The sequence below is a fragment of the Nelumbo lutea genome, chromosome 1, assembly GCF_056320005.1.
Source record: "Nelumbo lutea isolate HS-2025 chromosome 1, American lotus-T2T, whole genome shotgun sequence".
In the NCBI taxonomy this organism is placed as follows: domain Eukaryota; kingdom Viridiplantae; phylum Streptophyta; class Magnoliopsida; order Proteales; family Nelumbonaceae; genus Nelumbo; species Nelumbo lutea.
In genome coordinates, this window is record NC_142684.1 from 159,056,539 (window position 1) to 159,082,828 (window position 26,290).

At 43.0% G+C, this 26,290-nt stretch overlaps 1 long non-coding RNA gene across 1 annotated transcript; it reads left to right on the forward strand.

Moving 5' to 3' along the window:
* Positions 1-474: 474 nt before the first annotated feature.
* Positions 475-26,290, forward strand: LOC148878673 (uncharacterized). The gene is made up of 3 exons (XR_016099578.1): positions 475-536; positions 627-711; positions 25,697-26,290. It is a non-coding gene; the product is annotated as an uncharacterized LOC148878673 (long non-coding RNA).

Here is a 26,290-nt window from a genome sequence, read left to right on the forward strand (position 1 = left end):
TGTTCGTTTCTCTGTTTTGTAGATTTGAATTTGATCGATTCAAGGCTAAGGTGTCTTGAGGGGTTCGGGGGTTGTAGAAAGGACGGACGCCCAGTTCTTGTCAGGAGGGGTTTCTACAAGCTGTCTAGCCGATCTACATCTACTACCACCGGATCCGGATTCTGGATTGTTTTTTTTATTTATTTCTTTTATTTCATTTGTTGATTCCCATACCTTATTAGATTCTGATATTTATTTATTGTCTTGTTTAAATTCTGAACATTTAATTTCAACAATAATAGATTTTATTTTTGTATTTTCTGCCATTCCCGATTGCATTCTCTTGTCTAGATCTAAGTATATATCAATTTTTCACTTGCTTCCCTGTGGATATGACCTATTTTCACCCATTTACTATGTTAGTAATTGTTTGAGAAATGGTAAAAATTATAAATGTTTAAACTAGTGTTCCAAAGTGTTTAACGACGCACTTCCGGACACACCAAGTTTCTAGCGCCGTTGCCGGGGAAGCACGGAGAAATTTTTTTATTTGCTTTGTCTGGATCTGTTTCATTATTTTTTTTATTTGCATTTTATTACTTGATCCATTATCTCAATTTAATTCTTGTTTCTCTTTGATTCAACAGGATGGAATAGCGAAAGGTGGGGTACCGGAGCATTGTGGGACTACAGGACGGAAGAGGAGAGAAGAGAAATTGGATTGTGTTTCAGGTGTAGTCACCCCATTTTATTTTTAATTTTTTATTTTTAATTTTAAAAATCCTTTATTTTGGTAGAGTAGTGATTTTTGAATTAATTTTTTCTAGATCCGATTTTTTTAGTATTACTTTGCTTCCATATTGTTTCTAGATCTATTCTTTCATTATTTTAATTTTTTGTTCGATTTTTTTTTGCTTTATTAGGTTTGTGTTTTTCTTTTATTTCAGATTTAATAAAAAAACAAAAAAAAACGTTTATTTTATTTTATTTTATTTTTTGCAGCATAATTTTCATTTGTTTAGTTTATTTTATTTTTGATTTAAATTTTAGATTCATTTCTTTCTTTTATTTCAGAAAAAAAGCAGTAGCAAAAACAGAAAAAAAAATAAAAAAATTGTTTATTTTATATTATTTTTTCAGCATTTTTTTCCTTTCGTATTAATTTTTAGATTTGTGTTATTCTTTTATTAAAACACGAAAAAATATAAATAAATAAATTTTCAGCAATTTTTTTCAGTTTATTTTTTTAGATTTGTATTTTTTTCTTTTGTTTTATCTATTTCTTGCATAATTTTATTTTTGATCATTTAATTTTCAGTTTAATTTTTAAATTAGCAACTAATTTGTTGGAATTTATTTTTGGTAGTTATTAATTCTATTTAGCAGAATTAATTGTTGTTTTATTTTTTGTTTGCAATTATTATCTACTTCTTTATTTAATTTCTTTTCTTTTAGTTGTTTAATTGAATAATTAATTGTTAAGTTGGAAATTGTTTAGATTTTCAAATTTCAGTTTAAATTTCAAATATGAATTTAAATTTAAATTTTAAATTGAATTTGAATTTGATTTCAAATTTCGAAATTTAAATCTTAATTATTTGAATAATAAAATTTATGAAAATAATAAAAAATTTAAAAAATCGAATTTAAATTTTAGGAATTTATATATCAAAATCTGAATTTGAATTTAAACTCCCAAAAGTTTAATTTTTGAATTAAAAAACAAAAATTGAATATTTCTCTTGCATTTTCGTTCCATTATTTAGGGTATGATATTCTAGAGCATGCATCATTTAGGTTTGTTTATTTGCTGAAATTATTATTGTTAGTTGTGAATGTGTTAGGTGCTCTTTTTATTATTTTAGTTGTTCCTTTTGCTTATTTGTTTGCTTTATTCTTTTAGGTTTAATTGCTGAATTGCATTATAGAAATAATTGTTCATGCATTGTAGTTATTTGCATTTTATTGTGTTTATTTTTTTCTTAAAGGCATCCAACCTAAATAAGATAAGTTGGGGATTTCATCACCCTTCCTTGTCCAAAAAATCACCACCATTCACGTGCAATTCACCCTAACCCTAATTTAAAATCCAGATAGAAAGATCCTTCAGGGAAGCCTCACATTTGGTTCAAAGGTGTTGAATGTAAGGAGAGCTTGAAATTATTTTTGATAACCGGCGGTTGGTGTCTAAGGAAAGAGGTTAAACAGCTAAGCCAAAGCGGGATTTGTGGTTACTTAATTAGGTCCTTGTGAGAGCGAGGGGAGCCTCCCACATCACCCCAACTCTTACCTGGATAACCAAAGGAAATGATGTAATTCCAAGTGAAGCTAAAAGAATTCACATTAGTTAAACCACTAGTTTAGGAAACCCTAGGTCGTGTAGTTGATTTATTTGCCTTTAAAAAAAATAAAAATAATAACAAAAAATAAAAAAAGAAGAAAATAAAAAAAATAAAAAATTCAAATTTGAATATAAATTTTAGGAATTTAAATTTCAAAATCTAAAATTGAATTTAAATTTAAAAAATATAAATTTCGAATTTCAAAATAAAGGTAAAAATCAAATTTGAATTTAAATTTTAACAATTTAAGTTTCAAAATCTAAATTTGAATTTAAATTTCAAATAAAAAACATAAAATAAATAAAATAAAAAATTTTAAAATTTAAATTTGAGTTTAAATTGCAGAATTTAAATTTTAAAATCTAAATTTGAAATTAAAATTCAAAAATTTAAATTTCAAATTAAAAAAAAAAAAGAAGATGAAGGGGGTTAAAACAAAATAAGAGAAAATGAATTCAATGGCCGGAGTTTGTGAAATGAGAAATTACTTCCAACTTCAGCCACAAATAAATTGGAACCACGTGGCACAATAATTGGACAAGATTAATGGTATGGCCCAAAGACTTGACGAAGTCCTTGCACGTCGTCAACAAAGTGGCCCATACCCAACCTTGTCATCCTATCCATCATGTTCCATCTGTGCAAGCCTGACCCATCATGTTAGCCAATGCCTTGCGGCGGGTCCATGTCAATCAATTATTCCAAAATAAGTACATGTGGCAAATAGATTTTTCCAACCCAATGCTAACCCATTCTCTAGTCCATATATCCCTAGGTGGAAAAATCAGCCCAACTTCAACTATATGGCCCAAGTCCAAGAAAACCCCCTACCAGATTTGCACTCTCAATGGTCTGAAGCCCAAACTCGTTGGGAGTACAATGATAACCCTGGGACTCAAACAGCTCAACCATGTCAAACCTATACATAGTCCCAACAGCAATACCACCCATCTAGCTCAATGGCCCAAAATTTTCAAAGGACACAAGTACAGAGTTCATTCCAGTAGGTGTACCCTAGGAACCAACCATATCAGGCTTACCCACAACCTCCTCAAACCCGTACCGTCAATAACCAATTCATGAAGCTCCAGCAGTTGATCCTAAATAGGACAGCTAGTCAAAGCCAAAAAGAGGAGAGGAGTAGGGCAATTACCAAGTCAACCAGTTGTGAGTCCTAGAAATCAGCCACCGGGTTTTTCTCCACAACGAATTCAACCACCTCCTAAGAATCCTCAACCTAAAAATGCCAAAACTGTTACAACCTTAAGGAGTGGGAGGATGTTAGAGGACCCGTGTGAGAAAAAGAGAGTTAATGAGGAAGAAAAGGAGTAGGAAGACCCTAAGTTGGGGGGAGAAGAAGAAGGAAAGGAAACTTCAAAAGAAGAACCTTTAGTGAACAATCCCGTAGTTCCCTTTCTATCTGCACTCATAGTCAGGCCAGTTCTAAAGAACAAAGACCCGCAACGAGGAGAGCAGGGAAGTCCATATTAACTTTCCTCTCCTCGACGTGATCCAACATATCCCATTCTATGCCAAGTTTTTAAAAGAGTTGCTGATGAAGGAAGATTTGGCCCGGCCTCGTAACCACTCAACACGTGGCAAAGGCAATAGCTCGGGACAATAGCACGCCCAAGGTGGGAACTCCGAAAGGAGGAGCCAGTGGTCCGAAATCCCTACAAGGAGCCCGAACTCCCCGCAAGGAGCCCGAGCTCTCCTTTAGACCCCGAGACTTATGAAACAACCCGAACTGGCCCATCCCATGGAAATTCGGGCCACACCTCCATCTGAACTCAAGACTTCACCTCGCACACCATTCCAACACTTCGCCTCTAGGACGCCGAAATAAACAACCGTACCTGACACCAAAGGAATCCGTATCCTGAGGCGGCGCACCTGACTGACTTGGGATCTGATACTTGACAGTCGCACTTCAACGGCCACCTGCCACCGCCACTTGCCTCCGCCATCTCCAGTTACAGAGACATCTCTGACAAAGAGAGCAGTGGTGGTTCTGCCCCAGGAAAGGAGATGACACCCGAACTGGCAGAAGCATAGGGGTAATCATACCCGACCTAACAGAAGCTTAAGAGTGAGTGCGCGAAGTGGTTATAAAAGGCCCCCTTCCCCCCAAGAAGAAGGTATGTGAACTTTGCGCCATCTGGTTTATTATCTTGCCTTTGAGGATACTAACTTGAGCTTCGGAGCACTCTCATCGGATCCCTCCCCGGAGATACTCGCTTCCACCTCAGCACCCTGCTCCAAAGCTGGTTAAGGCATCCCCTAAGGGTGGACGCCATCACCGAGGAGAAGCCTCCCAACTTCAGAACCCCCCTAACAGTCAGGCCTCATCTCCATGCCGGAGGGAAAAAAAAATCACCCCCGCCTCGCAGCTCGTAGGCGGGTCGGGAACCTCACCCGCCAAGACAGCAACTCGGCGCTCCAAACCTGAGCTCCCTCTAACAGAGAACCGATTTAGCATCCTAGCGGCGGACTACCAACAGTTCGGACCCATCGAGCTCGGCAACAAAGAGGCTAGCAGCACTAGTACCAGGCCCACCCAGCAACGAAGATGCCGGCGAAGTTGCCGAGCTGTCACCCGTGTCCTGCTCGAGCTCAGAGGTAAAGAAGAGACAAGCTCGAATGAGGTAAAAAGCTACCCCTATTCTCTCAGTTCCTTTCCCCCTCTCATCAGAACTCCATGCACTCCCCATGCCCAGAGACTTCAAACTCCCCCCTTTAGACAAGTATGATGGGTCCTTCAACCCCAATGACCACATCGATGCCTTCCAGTTCATGCAGGTCTTCACCGCATGTGCGTGGCCTTCACCACCACCTTCAAGGCGGTGGCCCGCACCTGGTACAGGAACTTGGCCCCCGGGTCGATAAGAAGCTAGACCCAATTCATGCAGGTCTTCAACGCACACTTCATTACCAGTAAGCGGTGCCTCAGAACCGAGGAAAGCATCTTTGGAGTAGTCCAGAGGAAAGGAGAGTCCATCCGGGGCTACATCAAGCGGTTCAATGATGCGTACTTGCAGATACCGCAACTGGACCCCACAGTACAGCTCACGGCGGCCAAGAGAGGAGTAACACACAAGGAGTTCAAATGGCACATGGTAGCTAGCCAGCCCGTGACCGTGGCCGAATTCCTCAAGCTCGCGGATAAATTCATGAGAACAGAGGAAGAGATCAACCAAAGGACCGAAGGCGGGATCGAGAAAAGGAAAAGAGAAGGCGAGCCCTCCAACCCAGATGACAAAAGAAAAAACCCGGCCCGGGAGGCGAAGCCGAGCCAGCCGTTCCGAGAACCCTTAGCAGCTCGGACAGATTATACACCCTTAAACGCGAGGCAAATTGAGATCTTGATGACGATCAAAGACGCCCCATACGTAAAATGGCCACCTCGCCTAAAAGGGAACCCAAACGAGAGAAATAAAAACTTGTATTGCAGTTTCCATAGAGATCACGGTCATAGTACCAAGCATTGTGACAATCTTCGGGATGAGCTAGAGGGACTCATCCGTCGCGGGTACTTGAGAAATTTTGTACAGCATAGCAATAATAATAATAATAATAATAAGATAGGTCAGCAAGGGGAGCACAGTAAGGATGCTCCCAAATCCAGCAGCAGGTCAGCTGAACCGCCGCAAAGACAGCCTCCACATGAGAGGCCAGTTCGGGGAATCATCCACGTAATAGTGAGAGGTTTGATAGTCGCGGGTTGCACTTCAACAGCAGCCCGAGGGTCGGTTCGCGAAGCTGCCCGAGAAGAGCAGAACCCTCCAAAGAGGCCAAAGACGGAGGAACCGATTTTCTTCACGGAAGACGATGTGCAAGGGGTCCACTACCCCCATGATGATTTGCTTGTCATCAAACTAAGGATCAGCGACTACGAAGTCAGGCGTGTGCTCATTGATTCAGGCAGCTCTGCGGACATTCTCTTCAAATCGGCATTTGACCAGTTTCAGTTGCAGAGAAGCGAGTTGAAGCCCGCGAACACTCCTCTGGTGAGCTTCAATGAAAAAGAAGTCAGGCCCCTCGGGAAAATAACAGTACCTGTGGAAGTCGGCACATGGCCTTGTGCGGTCAGACTCAACCACGATTTCCTAGTGGTTGCGACCCCCTCCCCTTACAATGCCATAATAGGGCGGCCTATCACGCATGTCCTACGGGCAGTGGTCTCCACCTATTACTTGGTAATGAAGTTCCCTACAGACTTCGGTGTGGGATTAGCACGGGGCGACTTGCTTGGGTCCCGCAAGTGTTATGTTGCCGCCTGAAGGGAAAAACCAAGGTGGCCCACGACCATGAGCTGGAGCGGCCTACGGAGCAAGGCAAAGAGAGAGCTACGCCCACAGAAGAAACGATCGCGATCCCAACTTCAACTACGGACCCAGCTCGGATGCTATAGATCGGTGCTTCCATCTAGGAACCCCTACGATCCGAACTGGTAAGTTTCTTACTTCAAAATTTAGATATTTTTGCATGGTCCACTTCCGATATGCCCGGTATTAACCCCAACCTTATAACTCACAAACTTAATACTGACCCTGTAGTCAGACCCATTAGACAGAAGAAGTGCAACTTAGCCCCAGAACCCTGGAGGGCGATCGACGAGGTTGAAAAGCTCCTCGCAGCAGACTTCATAAGGGAAGTTCACTACCCAAGCTGGGTAGCCAACCCAGTGCTGGTAAAAAAGGCAAATGGCAAGTGGTGCATGTGCGTCGACTACACCGACCTGAACCGAGCCTGCTCGAAAGATTACTTCCCCCTGCCCAGAATTGACCGCCTAGTGGACGCGATCTCAGGACATGAGTTGCTATACTTCTTGGATGCCTACTCGGGATACAACCAAATTAGGATGGACCAGTCCGATGAGGAAAAAACCACCTTCATAACCGAGTTCGGCCAGTACTACTACAAGGTCATGCCCTTCGGACTGAATAATGCTAGGGCGACTCGTGAATAAGCTGTTTCAACCCTTAATTGGAACGAAAATAGAATGTTATGTATACGACATGGTCGTTAAGACACATTTTTCACATGAATTAATACAAGACTTAGATTCTGTCTTCCAAATTCTGCGTCAATTTAGCATGAAACTAAACCCAAACAAATGTATCTTCGGTGTCACCTCGGGTAAGTTCCTAGGGTACGTTGTCAACCGACATGGCATTGAGGCCAACCCGGACAAGATAAAGGCCATCCTAGATATGAGACCTCCCCGAAAAGTAAAAGAGGTTCAAAGGCTAAACGGCCGCATAGCCGCTCTGAGCCGCTTCATGTCCAAATCAACAGACTGTTGTCTGCCTTTCTTTAAAGCAATCAAAGGTAAAGGGTTTGAATGGACCCAAGACTGTCAACTCACGTTCCACGAGCTAAAAAACTATCTCGCTAGTGTGCCGATATTAACCAGGCCCGAGGAGGGCGAGGTCTTAGAACTGTACCTCTCGGCAAGCGACGAGGTGGTCAGTTTGGTACCAATAAAAGAAGTAGATCGGGTCCAATGACCCATCTATTATGTTAGTAAAATTTTATAGGTAGTAGAGACGAGATACCCGTAGATAGAAAAGTTGGCATATGCATTGATAATTGTAGCTCAAAAACTCCGCCCATATTTCCAGGCTCACACTGTGATCGTCTTGACTGACAAACCTCTGAGGCAAGTCCTGCTCAAGCCTGAGGTTTCTGGTCGGCTGACAAAGTGGGCCATCGAGCTCAACGAGTATGACCTCCAGTATAAGCCGCGAACTGCTATTAAGGCCCAAGCCTTAGCAGATTTCATCGCCGAGTGCATGTTCAGCTCCGAACTCCCTAGGCAGGTCGAGCCCAAAATACCTAGTACGGGTGAGCCCGGATCTCCCAAGCTAATAGAGTCCAAACCCCGTGAAGTTGCAACCAGGGTGGCATCTCTCCTCGTTAGGCCTAACGCGAACTGGGATGAGGAGCCTTGGATCCTTCATGTAGATGGCTCCTCGAACCAATAGGGCAGCAGGGCTGGAATAGTGTTGTGCAGCTCGGGTGGCACGAAACTGGAATACACACTACACTTTGAGTTTGCAGAATCCAACAACGAGGCGGAGTACGAGGCATTGATAGCCGGGCTGAACCTAGAACAAAAGGTAAGAGCAAAACACAGTTATCTGGAGCGATTCCCAGCTTGTGGTCAACCAGGTTACGGGTGAATACGAAGCACACGAGCTAACTATGATCGCCTACTTAGCAAAAGTAAAGAAGGCTCTGCTCAACTTTCAGTCACAATTCATCAGGCAAATCCTGAGGTCAGAGAACACTGAGGCCGACGCCTTGTCCCGGTTAGCCACCAACAGTCACAACGCCATGAGAACCATGTACATAGAGGACTTACCTCAGCCTAGCATTCTCGGTGGGGCAGAGGTCACTTCCGTCCTTGAAGCAGAGCCGAGCTGGATCGACCCACTCGCGAGCTTCTTGCTAGATGGAACCCTCCTTGCGGACCACAATGCAGCCAGGAGGGTGCAACGCCAGGCAGCCAAATATGTCATAATAGACGAACAGTTGTACTGACGGTCCTACACGCTCACCTACCTATGTTGCTTGCGACCTGCCAAAGCCGAGCTCGTACTCTGTGACACTCATGAAGGTCTATGCGGCGAACACTTGGGGGGTAGATCCCTCGCCCAAAAGGCGATTTGACAAGGGTACTACTAGCCAACGATGAAGGCAGAGGCTGTTGAGATTGTAAAAAAATGCGACAAATATCAGAAGCATGCCAATATCTACTATCAGCCCACCGCCGACCTTAGGTATCTCACCGGCCCATGGTCCTTTGTGCAATGGGGCATCGACCTCCTGAGTCCATTCCCGCCAGCAACAGGTGGGAGGAAGTTCCCAGTGGTGGCGGTAGATTACTTCACAAAGTGGGTAGATGTTGAACCTTTTGCAACAGTTACAGCCCGAAACGTACAGAACTTCTTTTGGAAGAAAATAGTATGTCACTTCGGGTTACCTCGGGTACTGATCTCCAACAATGGCAAACAGTTTGAGGATATCAAATTTCAGGAGTGGTGCCAAGATTTGGGAATTCGGCAGAAATTCACATCAGTCGCACACCCGCAGGCAAACGGTCAAACAGAAGTGATAAACAGAGCTATCCTCCGCGGACTAAAAGCGCAACTAGACCGAGCTAAAGGGTTGTGGATGGATGAGCTACCAAGCGTCCTTTGAACTCATCGAACTATGGAAAAAACCGCCATAGGAGAGACCCCCTTTAACCTCACCTACGGCACTGAAGTGGTAATCCCGACGGAGATCGAAATACCTACGCTGTGACTAGAAGCATATGATGACCAGACAAACGGAGATGAGTTACGCACCAACCTCGACCTACTGGATGAGGTAAGAGACCTCGCGTACATCCGGACCGCAGCTTGCCAACAAAGAGTAGCTTGGTACTACAATGCCAGAGTAAGAAAGTGGAACTTCTGCGTCCGCGATTTGGTTCTTCGTAAGGTCTTGGCACCTGAGCCCGACATAGGCAAACTTGGACCGATATGGGAAGGGCCCTACAGAGTAAAGAGAGCGCTCAGGGGGGCATACGAGCTTGAAACCTTAGAGGGAAAACAAGTACCCCGAGCGTGGAACATTATTAACTTGAGGCGATACTACCTATAGACCACCAAGAGAAGTGGACTAAGTCGCTACCAGAGCCTAAAGGCTAGGACTACGTCGTCAACCGACATGGCATTGAGGCCAACCCAGACAAGATAAAGGCCATCCTAGATATGAGACCACCCCGAAAAGTAAAAGAGGTTCAAAGGCTAAACGGCCGCATAGCCGCTTTGAGCCGCTTCATGTCCAAATCAACAGACTGTTGTCTGCCTTTCTTTAAAGCAATCAAAGGTAAAGGGTTTGAATGGACCCAAGACTGTCAACTCACGTTCCACGAGCTAAAAAACTATCTCGCTAGTGTGCCGATATTAACCAGGCCCGAGGAGGGTGAGGTCTTAGAACTGTACCTCTCGGCAAGCGACGAGGTGGTCAGTTTGGTGCCAATAAAAGAAGTAGATCGGGTCCAATGGCCCATCTATTATGTTAGTAAAATTTTGTAGGTAGTAGAGACGAGATACCCGTAGATAGAAAAGTTGGCATATGCATTGATAATTGCAGCTCAAAAACTCTGCCCATATTTCCAGGCTCACACTGTGATCGTCTTGACTGACAAACCTCTGAGGCAAGTCCTGCTCAAGCCCGAGGTTTCTGGTCGGCTGACAAAGTGGGCCATCGAGCTCAACGAGTATGACCTCCAGTATAAGCCGTGAACTGCTATTAAGGCCCAAGCCTTAGCAGATTTCATCGCCGAGTGCATGTTCAGCTCCGAACTCCCTAGGCAAGTCGAGCCCAAAATCCCTAGTACGGGTGAGCCCGGATCTCCCAAGCTAATAGAGTCCAAACCTCGTGAAGTTGCAACCAGGGTGGCATCTCTCCTCGTTAGGCCTAACGCGAACTGGGATGAGGAGCCTTGGATCCTTCATGTAGATGGCTCCTCGAACCAACAGGGCAGCAGGGCTGGAATAGTGTTGTGCAGCTCGGGTGGCACGAAACTGGAATACACACTACACTTTGAGTTTGCAGAATCCAACAACGAGGCGGAGTACGAGGCATTGATAGCCGGGCTGAACCTAGAACAAAAGGTAAGAGCAAAACACAGTTATCTGGAGTGATTCCCAGCTTGTGGTCAACCAGGTTACGGGTGAATACGAAGCACACGAGCTAACTATGATCGCCTACTTAGCAAAAGTAAAGAAGGCTCTGCTCAACTTTTAGTCACAATTCATCAGGCAAATCCTGAGGTCAGAGAACACTGAGGCCGACGCCTTGTCCCGGTTAGCCACCAACAGTCACAACGCCATGAGAACCATGTACATAGAGGACTTACCTCAGCCTAGCATTCTCGGTGGGGCAGAGGTCACTTCCGTCCTTGAAGCAGAGCCGAGCTGGATCGACCCACTCGCGAGCTTCTTGCTAGATGGAACCCTCCTTGCGGACCGCAATGCAGCCAGGAGGGTGCAACGCCAGGCAGCCAAATATGTCATAATAGACGAATAGTTGTACTGACGGTCCTACACGCTCACCTACCTACGTTGCTTGATACCTGCCAAAGCCGAGCTCGTACTCTGTGACACTCATGAAGGTCTGTGCGGCGAACACTTGGGGGGTAGAGCCCTCGCCCAAAAGGCGATTTGACAAGGGTACTACTAGCCAACGATGAAGGCAGAGGCTGTTGAGATTGTAAAAAAATGCGACAAATATCAGAAGCATGCCAATATCTACTATCAGCCCACCGCCGACCTCAGGTATCTCACTGGCCCATGGCCCTTTGTGCAATGGGGCATCGACCTCCTGAGTCCATTCCCGCCAGCAACAGGTGGGAGGAAGTTCCCATTGGTGGCGGTAGATTACTTCACAAAGTGGGTAGATGTTGAACCTTTTGCAACAGTTACAACCCGAAACGTACAGAACTTCTTTTGGAAGAAAATAGTATGTCACTTCGGGTTACCTCTGGTACTGATCTCCAACAATGGCAAACAGTTCGAGGATATCAAATTTCAGGAATGGTGCCAAGATTTGGGAATTCGGCAGAAATTCACATCAGTCGCACACCCGCAGGCAAACGGTCAAACAGAAGTGATAAACAGAGCTATCCTCCGCGGACTAAAAGCGCAACTAGACCGAGCTAAAGGGTTGTGGATGGATGAGCTACCAAGCGTCTTTTGAACTCATCGAACTATGGAAAAAACCGCCATAGGAGAGACCCCCTTTAACCTCACCTACGGCACTGAAGCGGTAATCCCGACGGAGATCGAAATACCTACGCTGTGACTAGAAGCATATGATGACCAGACAAACGGAGATGAGTTACGCACCAACCTCGACCTACTGGATGAGGTAAGAGACCTCGCGTACATCCGGACCGCAGCTTGCCAACAAAGAGTAGCTCGGTACTACAATGCCAGAGTAAGAAAGTGGAACTTCTGCGTCCGCGATCTGGTTCTTCGTAAGGTCTTGGCACCTGAGCCCGACGTAGGCAAACTTGGACCGATATGGGAAGGGCCCTACAGAGTAAAGAGAGCGCTCGAGGGGGCATACGAGCTTGAAACCTTAGAGGGAAAACAAGTATCCCGAGCGTGGAACATTATTAACTTGAGGCGATACTACCTATAGACCACCAAGAGAAGTGGACTAAGTCGCTACCAGAGCCTAAAGGCTAGGATGACGAGCTAACAAGGACCTCGGCATGGGCAAACAAAGGCAAAAAAAAATGCCAACTAAAAGCTCAGGCAATGTGCCAACAACGAACTAATAGGGGCATCGGCATATGGTCAGTTTGGCAATACAACTAGTTCAGAGGAAAGAGTGACCAACACTTAACCAAAAGAAAATCACTCCATTGCCAAATACTTTGTGTACATTTCCAAAAAAAAAAAAAACTAACAACAACAACAAAAGTGAGCTCATAGGCCCGGAGGTACTTCTTCACCATCAGAAGGCACTTCAATGATACCCAAAGGTCCTGCCTCGTCCTCAGAATCTGGCTCACCTTCAGCAACATTGGCCATCTCTTGAGTAATGCGCGAAGTGGTTATAGCGCTAATATCGAGCTCGGGGTACGTATTCTGGATCATCCTCCAGCTCAGTTTAAAGACCTTTCTGTACGAGCCCACCATCAGGTCGTCAAAACGCGACGAGGCGATATATTCATCGATGGCCTTCTTTTTGGCATCCTCGATGCCCTGAGAAAAGATCTTTGTCCTCTCCCTAATATCCTCCTGAAGGTATTCAACCTGATGCTGCAAATCCAGCCTCAGGTCCGCCATATGCTTCACCACGACTCCCATGGCCTCGGTATTTCTCTGAGACATCGCCAGCTTGGCCTGTGCAACGCGAGAAGCTGCCTCGGCAGCTCGAGAAGCCGCCTCAGCAGCTCGAGAAGCTGCCTCGGCAACGCAGGAAGCCTCTTCGGCAGCTTGTGCCTGCCTCGAGCTCCTTTCCACTTGGGCCGCCAAGGCATGGATAGAAGAATTCACCTACCAAAAGGAAAGATAACAAATGATCGAAAGAACGATAGCAAGAAAGATAATAGCAAAGAGCCCAACAAGAAATCGCTGACTTACCACCATGGCATGAGTGACAACATGACAAGCCACCTGGTTCAAAGGAAGATCGGTCCATGTTGTGACCTCCTCAGGGTAAATGGCCTCCCTACTATTCTGAAGAGCGTAGTTCGGTGACAACACGCTCCTGAACTTGCCTTGGGCTCCCGAGCCTGAGGGCCCAACTCGCGTATAAGCAGACCCATAGTAAGCAGGAGCCCCCGTGTAAGTAGCCTCGGCATAAGGGGCCCCTGTCGCTTCTTGCATTGGAGGGCCATCTCGGGCTCCATGGGCGGATCCACTGACGAGTAGTCTGGTACCTCGGGCTTTGCATCTCGGGGCAGCTCGGCACGAGTTCGTTTGGCGACTCACTTCCTCCTCTTAATGGCGTGAAACAGGTTCCCACCACGAGTCTTCTCTGAGTCCATCACACCTGCAAAAGAGCTTGGCATCAGAAAAATGAAAGAACAGAGCAAAACAAAAGGCAAAGCCTCTGAGTAAGGAACCTACCCAAACTCAGATCGGCCTCGATGAGCTTGGCCTCCATCAGATAATGGTGGCATTTTAGCCCAAGCCGTGCCCATTGCCGGAGGCCCTTCTCTGTCTCCCTATCAAGCGTAACACCAGCATCAAGGGCAGCCATCCCCCACCCGGTTTGGAACGGCCACCCCAATGCACTTCACACCCCGAAGTAGTCCCATTTCCATGTCGGGATCTTGTTGGGAAGATCGTGTATAAGCTTAAAACCTGGGCGAGGATACAGGTAATACGCCCGCCTACGCCCGGGAAGGGGACCCGCTTGCTTCTTAAGCATTAGAATGGAAGAAAAAATCTCTAGTCCAAAGGCAAGATCTATTCGCAAAATAGGGAGATTGTCCCCACCAAGTTACGAATAGAATTCGGGTGAAGCTGGCCGGCAGTAACGCCGAAGTGGTTCATGACTTCGACAATGAGGGGATGGAACGACAGGCACAACCCAGCAACGAGCTACTCCTGGAATATCACGATCTCATCAGGACCGTGTTCCCAAGGGAAACTGCTCGAGGATATAAAATAGGTGTACTTCCTAGGCAAGTTCAACTGGGTAATAAGGGAGTGAAGCCCCTCAGGCGTCATGGTTGAGGGCCCAAACTTGTCTAGCGTCCGACCTTAACGGGAGGAGGATGCCAAACTACCCGAGGCGACTCGGCTTATGGGTCCGAACTCTTCCTCGAGCTCTACCTCGGGTTCACTAGGGTTGTCGGGGGATGCAGCTCAGTTCGTAGAACCTACATCTAACCTACTCGAAGAACTATCTGAGCTATATGAGATAGACATCGGGAGGAGAAGGATTCTAGGAAAGTACTCACCTGAAAAAAGCAAACGGACTACGGGAACTTGAACGCGAGCTAAAAGCTTGGATGCGAGCTGAAACTTGGACGCAAGCTCAAGAAGCAAAACGTAGGAGTGTCCAAGTGACTGGGGTCCCCCACTATTTATACCCACAGTAGCCAAAAATCAGCGGTTCCGATCAAAGCGAATCCAACGACCTGCAGTCGTGCTGATCGCACGTCTCCTGAGAGCAAGACGTGATTGGTCACACATTTTTGAAACTGAAAGAGTGCCAGCACACGTCTCCCCATGTTAAAGGTGGCAGCGGCGCATTTTTTCAAATTTGAAAAGACGCCCGCTGTCACATCTCCCAGCGACGTGTTTTTTGAATTTTGAAATAAATGCGCGTTGTCACATCTGTCAGCATTTATAGACAGATTGGCGCATTTTTCCAACTTTTTGCACTAGAGAAAATCCTAACAAACATGCAATTTGCGTTATCAGTCAAACCAGTCTAAAGTATGGGTCAAATCCACCTGCCACCTCGCGAACTCCCTACACTAGGGCAAGCCCCTTTGTGCGAGGAGTGGGGGGGAATTGATGAAGGAAGATTTGGCCCGACCTTGTAACCACTCAACATGTGGCAAAGGCAATAGCTCGGGACAATAGCACGCCCAAGGTGCGAGTTCCAAAAGGAGGAGCCAGCGGTACGAACTCCGTACAAGGAGCCCGAGCTCCCCGCAAAGAGCCCAAGCTCTCCCTTAGACCCAGAGACTTATGAAACAACCCAAACTGGCCCGCCCCATGGTAGTTCGGGCCACACCTCCATCCTCAAGACTTCACCTTGCACACCACTCCAACACTTCGCCTCCAGGACGCCGAACTAAACAACCGTACCTAACACCAAAGGAGTCCGTATCCTGAGGCGGAGCACCTGACTGACTTGGGATCTGACGCTTGACAGTTGCACTTCAACGGCCACCTGCCACTACCATCTCCAGTTACGGAGACGGCTCCGACAAAGAGAGCAGTGGCGGTTCTACCCCAGTAGAGGTGATGACACCCGAACTGGCAGAAACACAGGGGTAATCATACCCGGCCTGACAGAAGCTTAGGAGTGAGTGTGCGAAGTGGTTATAAAAGGCCCCCTTCCCCCCAAGAAGAAGGAATGTGATCTTTGCGTCATCTGGTTTATTATCTTGCCTTTGAGGATACTAACTTGAGCTTTGGAGCACTCTCACCGGGTCCCTCCCCGGAGATACTCGCTTTCTTCCCCGTTTCAGGCACCTTCTGCTCTAGCCAAAGGCAAGATCATTGACAGCTAGGATCGGCCGAATTGCACACCATCAGCTGTGTACTCAAATGATGGAGCCACGACCGGCCCCATGACCGGCCCCATGAAGAATAATCCTCTCATAAGTTGTGTCATCTCTAGAATCACCTTCGATTGGGCACTAGAGGATCTTAGGGCCAGTATAAATCTGCTTCCATCCATTTATGATAGGTTCAAGATTAGCGAGTTAAAATCAACCCCAAAAATTCTGCAACTCGCTGATTGGTCAGTCAACACTCCTCGAAGTGTTATTGACGATGTCATGGTTAGGGTAGAAGGTTGTCACTTCCCATTCGATTTTATCCTAGATATGACCCTAACCGAGAGACTGAACCACATCTCGATAATCTTAAGATGTCTGTTTCTAGCAACAGTTGATACAAATCTCAACTATAATTCGGGAAAAGTGGACATTTCATTAGGGGAGCAGAAAGTCCGGTTAAACATTTTCAGTGCCTCTAAGTATCCAAACCTAGGGGAAGATAAGTGCAAGGTGGATGTAGTAGATGATCTTTTAGATGGCCTGCCTACCCCGTGTTCAGCCTAATCTGAACCCTGTCTGTCGAAAGATGAAAGTGAGTCGAGGAGTATAGATGGGAATAGTGCATGAATGTGTCCAGCTGAAGACATTAAACTAAGCGCTGGTTGAGAGGCAACCTTATGTAGTTTTCAGTTGATTTTTGACTATAGTGTTAGAATTGTTGTTTCTTTTCTTGATTTGAGAATAGATTGCAAACCTTGAACCCCTCAGTAAAACCCTACTCGTTGTTCCCTTTGGCCCAAATCTTCTTTGCATCATTCTACTCATGCCATTAGGGACAATGGCATTTAAGTTAGTTAGGGGGTGAGGAAAGAGAAAAAATTGAAAAAAAAAGTGAAGCAAGGCCTTGAGATATGTAGAATTAAAATTTCACTAAAGTCTTTAAAATTTTCCATTAAAAGAGATTCCCAAACAGAAAAAGTTAAGGAAACTGATAAAAGAATATTGAATTCTGTAGAAATTGGTAGCAAGTGATAGGAATCAAAATAGGTCATATTTGAATATTGTCGAAACCGTTTAAGAATTGGAAAATACTCCCAAGTTTGCCCCAATCAAAATAAGAAGAGAAAGATTGAGAAATTAGACAAAAAAATTCTTCAAATTGTTAAGAGATAGTGGACTACCCTTAACAGTTCTAAAAAAAACAAAGGAATAAAAGGTCAATGGACACCCTAGACTGAGTAACCGGGTCTCTTCACCTAAGTCAAGTGCCGAGATTCACGTCAAATGGAAAAGGGAATGCCAAAGACACTTACCTAACACTTAGTAACCGGGTCTCCCCCTTTGTCTCCCCCATTTATGGATAGAATTGGGGATGATTTAAATTTAAAGTTTAAATTTGAATTTCAAGAGGCTTTGACCGAATTTTGAGAGGGAATGGAGAGGGGCAACTAGGGTTTTAGAATTTAGGGTTTTGGGGTGTGGAAGTGAGGGTTAGGCCGATCCTAGGGTGTAGAAGCAAGGGGGGCTCAAATCTAGGGCTAGGATTGATTCTAGGTTTAATGAGGGCTTTAGGGTGATTTCCAAAAGTGTGTAAGGACTTAAATGAAAAGAAATCCAAAGGGGTTTTTTGGTAATGAGATGGCAAGTCCAAGGGGGTATGATGTGTAGGATTCAGGGGCTGAGATTAAAACTCACAATGTTAGGGTTTATTTCGAGCAACAAGATCGCACAAATTGGAATCTTCATAGATGGAGGGGTAAAATGGGTAAATTTGTAACAAAATTTTCCAAGGGGGTTCCAAGGTGTTCGAAAAGGGTAATGATGGGGTTTTATGACTTGGAGTGTATCAGAGTGAGAAATCATGATTTGGAGTGTGTCTTGCAATATAGACTGTTAAATCAGGATTTTTCTTGATATAAGGGTAAAATGGTAATTTTGAGTCTAAAAATGGAGGAGGGTTTATCCGAGTATCTAGGAAAGTGATGATGTGGTCTAGGTGTATCAGAGGGTGTACTGCAATGTAGATCTTAAAATGGGAGAGTAGCGGCTAATGAGAGCCCTCAATTTGGAATCTTTATAGATGAGGGGTGAAATGGTAATTTCAGGGCTTGAAGTTCAATGAATCAATGATTGAAAGGTTTTGACGGGTTTTGTGGGTGTTAGATGATGTGTGACGATGGATCTTGAATTTGGGGTGCATCGGGCGATGAGGATGGTCCATTTGAAATCTTTTTAAGCCAAGGGTAAAATGGTCATTTTAGGGTCTGAAATGTGACGGATCATCAATCGGGATGTTTTGGTGGGGTTTTGAGGTGTCAAATGATGTGTGATGGTGGATCTTAAATTTGGGGCATATCGGGCGATTAGGATGGTTCAGTTGGAATCTTTTTGGATGAAGGGCAAAATGGGTATTTTGATGTCTGATGTTTGGTGGATGGTTGATCGGGAAGTTGGTGGAGGCCTCAGGGTCTTGGATGGAGTATCTCAAAGAAGATTTCAGATTAAGAGAGTGGTGGCCAATAAGGATTGTCGATTTGGAATCTTTTAAATAAAGGGCAAAACAGTCATTTTAAGGTATGAAATTTGGTGGATGGTCGATCGGGGGTTTGATGGAGGTTTTAGGAAGATTTGAGCATCTTGGGGGACCTGTCGTGATGGAGATCTAAGATTTTGATAGTGGCAACCGATAAGAACATCCAGTTTGAAATCTTTCTAGATGAGGGGTAAAATGGTCATTTTTGGGTCTAAAATCAGGCGGATGGTCGGTCGGGAATTTGATGGAGGTTTTGGGGACTTTGATGGAGTATCGCGATGAAGATTTCGCATTAGAAGAATGGTGGCTAATGAGGATCATCGATTTGGAATCTTTTTGGATAAGGGACAAAATGGGTATTTTGAGGTCTGAAGTTGGGTGGATGGTTGATTGGGAAGTTGATAGAGGTTTTGGGGTCCTGGATGGAGTATCGTGATGAAGCTCTCGGGTTAGGAGAATGGTGGCTAATGAGGAACGTCAATTTGGAATCTTTTTGGATAAATGGCAAAATGGAAATTTTGAGGTCTAAAATTTGGTGGGTAGTCAATCAAGTGGTTGTTGAAGATTTTGGGGATTTTTGAATGTCTCGGGAGAAGTGTCATGATTGAGATCTAAGATTTTGAGTGTAACAAGCAATGAAAGTGGTCGATTTGGAATCTTTACGTATGAAGGAAAGAAATGGGGATTTTTGAATCTGAAATTTGGGCAGTGGATGTCTTGGAATATTTGGGGTCAAACGGGAGTGTCTGATGGTTTTAAGGGTGTTGGAATTTTGGAAATTTATGCCATGGGTCTTTCAGCTAATGAGAATGTTCAAAATGGAATCGGTTTGGCGGATGAGTAAATGGAGAATTTTAGGTTTAAGCTTGGTAAAGTGACAAGGATTTGAATTATAAGGTTTGGGTTTGGTCATGTAAAAGGTGTGTGGATTATAGTTTTTTTTTTTTTTTTTCGATTAGTATTGTAGCGTGAGATGTGTCAAAATTGAACCTCTGGTGGATGAATGGTGAGATCAAAGAATTTGTGGCTGAAATTTGGTGTGATTGGTTGTTTGAAGGTTTGGTTTCATGTGATGTGGTCAGATTGGGTAACGGGCATGGTGATGTGGCATAATCAGGACCATCGAAAGGGAATCTTATGGATTTAACAGTGGATTTGAGGGTGTTTGAGTTAAAATTTGGTTTCTTTGGATTTTGGCGCTAAGGATGTTAGCAAGGTCTAATCGGGCATTTGGAGTATGAAAAGTGGATTAGAGAGGGGGGCGAGCAAAAATTGGGTGCTAAGAGAGGTCTCCCTCAATTGTCAAGACGCCAAATCGAGGTATCCCTCAGCCACTAAACTAACGAGCTGAAGTTTCCCTAACAGGCGAGGTGTCGAGCTAAGGTCTACCTTAGTTGACATGGTGCCGAGCGACGGTCTCCCTTAGTTGTCGAGGTGATGATCCGAGATCTCCCTCAAGGATTAAGGTGCTATGCCAAGGTCTCCCTCAATGGTTGAGGGGTCATCTAGCTTGAGATCGAATGAATTTGAGACTTGAGCTTAAGCTTAGAAGTTTGAGCTCGACTCAACTCGAAATCGATTACCTTTGATTATAGGTCCCTTAGCATCCAAGATGTCGAGCTGAGGTCTCCCTCAATTGGAGAGAGAGTGGCATTCTTGTAATTTATAAGGAGAGAGAGAGAGAGATATGGCATTTTTGTAATTTGTAAGAAAGAGAGAGAGAGAGTTGGTAGGAGAGAGTGGCATTCTTATAATTTGAAAGAAAAAAAAAAGAGAGAGAGTTGGTAGAGAGTAGCATTCTTTTAATTTCTATGGAAAAAAGGCAAAAAAATATTGTAAGATTCTATTTCCATTATCCTTACGCCTTTTACGTACACATTTCAGCTTAATATATTTACTAGTAGAGGGGGCCCTACGATGTAGGGGTTCGCTTATAAACTATCAGGTTCGAGCTCGATTTGATTTAGAGACTTGAGTTTGAGCTTGAGCTCAACTCAAGTCATAAGCTTAGAAGTGCAAGCTCGGCTACCTTCGATTGTAGGTCTCTCAAGCAACCGAGGTGTCGAGCCGAGGTTCCGAGCTGAGGTCTCCCTCAATTGCCGAGGTGCCAAATCGATGACTCCCTCAACTGTTGAAGTGTTGAGCTGAGGTTTCCCTAGTAGGCGAAGTGTCAAGATAAGGTCTCCCTTAGTTGAAAAGGTGCCAAGCTGAGGTCTCCCTAAGTTGTCGAGGTGCTAAGCCGAGATCTCCATTAGTGATCGAGGTGCCGAGTCGAGGCCTGCCTCAATGGTCGAGGTGTCGTCTAGCTCGAGCTCGATTCGAATTAGAGACTTCAGCGTGAGCTTAGAAGTTCCAGCTCGGATTGGCTCGAACTTGACTACCTTTCATTGCAAGTTCCCTAGCAGTCGAGATGACGAGCTGAGGTATCCCTAAGTTGGAGAGAGAGTGGCATTCTTGTAATTTATAAGGAGAGAGAGATAGTAGTAGTGAGAGAGAGATGGCATTCTTGTAATTTGTAAGAAAGAGAGAGAGAGAGAGTTGGTAGGAGAGAGAGAGTGTGGCAATCTTGCAATTTGAAAGAAAAAAGAAGAAAAAGAGTGATAGTTGGTAGAGACATTCTTATAATTTCTATGAAAAAAAGGCAAAAAATATTGTTAGAGTCCATTTCCCTAATCCTTAGGCCTTCTTACGTACACATTTCACATTAATATATTTACTAGTGGAGGGGGCCTGGCATGTTAGGGGCTCGCTCATAAACTATCAGGCTCAAGCTCGATTCGAATTAGAGACTTGAGCTCGAGCTCGGTTTAAAGCCAAGGTTCCAAGCAGAGGTCTCCCTCTATTATTGAGGTGCCAAATCAAGGTCTCCCTCATCTACTAAAGTGTGGAGCTGAGGTTTCCCTAGCAGGTGAGGTGTTGAGATAAGGTTTCTCTTAGTAGACAAGGTGCCAAGTTGAGGTCTCCCTTAGTTGTTGAGATGTTGAGCCGATAACTCCCTTAGTGATCGAGGTGCCAAGCCAAGGTCTTCCTTAGTGGTCGATGTGTCATCTAGCTCGAGCTCGATTTGAATTAGAGACTTGCCCTTGAGCTCAGAAGTTTGAGTTCGGCTCGACTCGAACTCGACTACATGTGATTGCAGGGCCCCTAGCAGCCGAGATGTCAAGTTAAGGTCTCCCTCAGTTGAAGAGAGAGTGACATTCTTGTAATTTATAAGGAGTGAGAGAGAGAGAGATGGCAGAAGATCAGGCATGAGCTCGATTCGAATTAGAGACTTTAGATCAAGCTCGAGTTTGGCTCGAGTCAAAACCTCGAAAGTTTGATCTCAGCTACCTTTGATTGCAGGTCTCTTAAGCAGCCGCGGCCTCTCTCAATTGCAGAGGTGCCAAACCGAGGGGGCCCTACGCTGTAGGGGCTCGCTCATAAACTATCAAGCTCGAGCTCGATTCGAATTAGAGACTTGAGCTCGAGCTCGAGTCATAAGCTCAAAAGTGCGAGCTCGGTTACCTTTGATTGCAGGTCTCTCAAGCAACCGAGGTTTCGAGCCGAGTTTTCGAGTTGAGGTCTCCTTCAATTGCCGAGGTGCCAAATCAAGGTCTCCCTCAACTGCTGAAGTGTTGAGTTGAGGTTTCCCTAGCAGGCAAGGTGTCGAGATAAGGTCTCCCTTAGTTGAAAAGGTGCCAAGCTGAGGTCTCCCTAAGTTGTCGAAGTGCTGAGCCGAGATCTCCCTTAGTAGCAGGTGTCGTGCCGAGGTCTGCCTCAATCATCGAAGTGTCATCTAGCTCGAGCTCGATTCGAATTAGAGACTTGAGATTGAACTTAGAACTTCGAGCTCTAATCGGCTCGAACTCGACTAACTTTGATTGCAAGTCCCCTAGCAGCTGAGATGCCGAGCTGAGGTCTCCCTTAATTGGAGAGAGAGTGGCATTCTTGTAATTTACAAGGAGAGAGAGAGAGAGAAATGACATTCTTGTAATTTGTAAGAAAAAGAGAGAGAATTGGTAGGAGAGAGAGTGGCATTCTTGTAATTTGAAAGAAAGAAAAGCAAAGGAGAGATAGTTGGTATAGAGTGACATTCTTGTAATTTCTATGAAAAAAAGGCAAAAAATATTGTTAGAGTGCATTTCCCTCATCCTCAGGCCTTATTGCGTACACCTTTCAGCTTAATATATTTACTAGTGGAGGGGGCCCTATGTTGTAGGGGCTCGCTCATAAACTATACCTCATAGTGGTCGAGGTCGGGGTGGGTCTTTTCCCCAAACCCTCTCAGTCACCATTCATATACTTATCATAAAACAATAATTTACTTATTTTACTACTAACTAACAACTATTATTTAAATTTAGTTACAAAATAAAAATAATTCATTAACAATAATTATGGCTTAATTAACCTTAAATGAATAGTAATTACGCATTTATTATTTTACTATGAATTACCTTCTTCCAATCTTATTATTTGGTTTTCAAATTTTACTGTGCATCACACGGAGTGTCGCTATATATATATATATATATATCACACATACGAGAGAGAGAGAGAGAGAGAGGTGAAAGAGAGAAATATATGGTATACTTTGGTTATGAATTTTAGAAGAAAAAATTGCATATTTTTCTACAATTTTTATTACAAAAATAAATTAACATTTTATATTTATTTTTCTTATAATTTATTAATTCATTGGCTAGCAAACTCAAATGCCAAGCCCTAGACATATTATCAAGCATAATATATGGACCAATCAAGCCTCCTTAATATTAAAAGCTATTAATGGTCTATAAAAACTTGACTTAAGAGTATCCTTATGTAGAACTAAATGGAATTTTACCAAAACTTTTTTTAAATATCTAAATGATTAACCTATTGCCCATTGTTTAAATATATCAATTCAAATATCCAGTTCATTATATTATTTTAAATAAAATATCCTTTAAACAAAAATTATGAGAAAATGTCACCACAAAAAATGTCCCAAAATAAAGATATTGTGATTTTAAATTGTGAAAAAACATTAATTGTTTGTTATTAAAGATAAAAAAAATTTGTAATAAATACACCCATAACTATAAATAAAGATTTTGTGACTAATATTAAACTATTCATCACTATAAATCAACTTTTATGATTTTGTGATAGATATTTAATTGCCCGTTACTATTAAGTCATCCGCCACTATAAGTCAATTAGTTATGATGGACGACAATTGTCTGTCACTATACAACAAGATTTTATGCTTTTGTGATGGACATTCAATTATCTATCACTATAATTTACCATTTAATGACAATGATTTAATTGTCCGTCACTATAATTCAATATTTAGTGAGAATGATTAAGTGGCCCGTTACTATAAGTTTATCAGTTGTGACAGATGACAATTATCCGTCACTATATATCAAGATTTTATGTTTTTGTGACGAACATTCAATTTTCCGTCACTATATAGTACAATTTGGTGATGGAGCTTCAATCATCCGTTACTATAATCTTTTTATGGTGACGGAAAATTTCTTCGTCACTAAATAATGTATTTTTAGTGACAGAACTTGAAACTCGTCACTATAGAATTATTTATAGTGACGAAAACCACTAACGTCCATCACTAAAACCCATTTTTCTTGTAGTTGCAGAAAGTTATCCTTGACTATTTTGTAAAATTTATTGCTGATTGTACCTACCCAACTAATAGGTTTACTGTCAATCCAGAAAATGTTTGGCATTCTACACTTTGGGTTTATATTAGGGAACAAACAAGGAGAGTGGTGAGGGATTGTTTAATGCCCATTAGAAATTACAAGAAAAATATCTCATTTGGTGTAAATTTAGAATTACATCCCAATCCAATAGATGCCTAACAATTGATTGATCTATTAAGGCCATGTTTTGGAGTGCTTAAAAATAAGCGCTTATTCAAGTATTTTTGGTAAAGAAATCATTAAGTTAGATATTGCTTACTTCCCTGTTTTTCAATAAAGAAATGTTTGATTACCTGCTTCCTTATTCTATAGATATGCACAACAGACAGATGTTGGGCAGTTGACAAAAAACCTCCTACTTGAGCCCTGTGCAACAGTGAATGTGAAACCCAACCTACAGATTATTGTTGATGATATCAAGTGCTCACATGAAGCTGCAATAAGGTCCATGTGAAGAAAGGAGAGGTCCATGTGAAACCGTTGACCTAAAGGATTTTTTTTTTCATTTTCTTGTTTCTGTTTTCTTGGGGGCTCATTCCTCTGATACATGAAGCATCAAGAAACTTTATTGTGTTTTCTGAATCAGGTCCTGAGTAGTTTGTTCCTGAACTGAGAAGATACATGTATCCCATATGTCAAGAGTGTATGAGATGACCTTATACACAATTCAAAAATTGTGAAATTTCTTTGAGATTTAGCTTTTGATTGCTTACATCAACTAGTTGATCCAATCACTTGGGCTGCATGACTTCTAGTGGCTACTATCTACTTTCTAGAATAGTAACAATCATATAAACTTTCCATAAATACGTGGGTGATTCCTGACATCCAGTAGAGCTTATACTAGTTTGAAGATTCTTGATGTCAGTAATCTTTACTCCTTTTTATGTGCATCGGTTGGACTGCATCCATGTTCTATTAGAGATGGTTAAACCATTTAGAGACCATCCTGTACAGTAACCTTTCCAAAGCTACACACGGAGGCCATTTGAATGAATTATAATTTCTGCTAGTAAATTTGAGCATTGCTGCACCTAAACTGAATGGGCCTATAGTTCATTCTTTGTGATGGAAACCATTGTAATAATAACCTGGCGAATATGATTCATTTTTTGATCCGTAAAAAAAATGGTTTGTTTTTGCTCACTGCATTTTGTTTTTATATTGCCAATTCCTATACAATTGGGTGAGAGTGGTAATTAAAAGCATTTAATTTCAAACTTTCATTTTCATTTAATGTCATTCCAATTGTTGGTTTCCTTTGATTTTCATGGTCTTTTTCTATGTTGTTCACTTTCTCCTTTTGGATTATGATGGTGCAAATCAGCGACTGATATTCTTATTTTATTGATAAAAAAACTGATTCTTAATTTTAATTTTTGCAATGCAGGAATTGAGTCAATCTATGAGTGGTAGGGTCTGGTAAAAAGATTACATTCTTATGGGTTAAAAGCCTTACACCTCCATGCTACAAATATAGAATGGAAGAGTTGTGCTTACCCCGAACAACTTAAGGAAATGTATTCATGCACAGAAAGAGAACTTGCAAAGCATTAACAAATGTTGCATTGATTCCTCAATCCTCATCAAGGCCACAAAGCTTGCATTGGTTGGGAATGATCATCCCTCTCAAATGAAGATTGTTAGCCATGAAAATTCTGTCCAAGATAGCAGTCCACAGAAAAAAAAAAGATGGTTTTGGATGAAGCTGTGGTTGACCACATCCAGCACCAATCCTGGGAAGGATCCACCTGACTATTTAGTTTGTTGATAAAAGATTTAATCGTAAAGGAGCAATTGCTGGAATCCATCCATTGGATTTGTCAATTTGAAAATAAAGTGTATTTGATTCACAAGTTTTGAATGGATAATAGATTTTAAATTTTATTTGTAATTAATGTTTTTATTTTTTGTGTTTCATTTTAATTCAAATGAATGTAGAGAAAACATATTAATTAAAGAAAATTAGAAATAAATTAAAAAA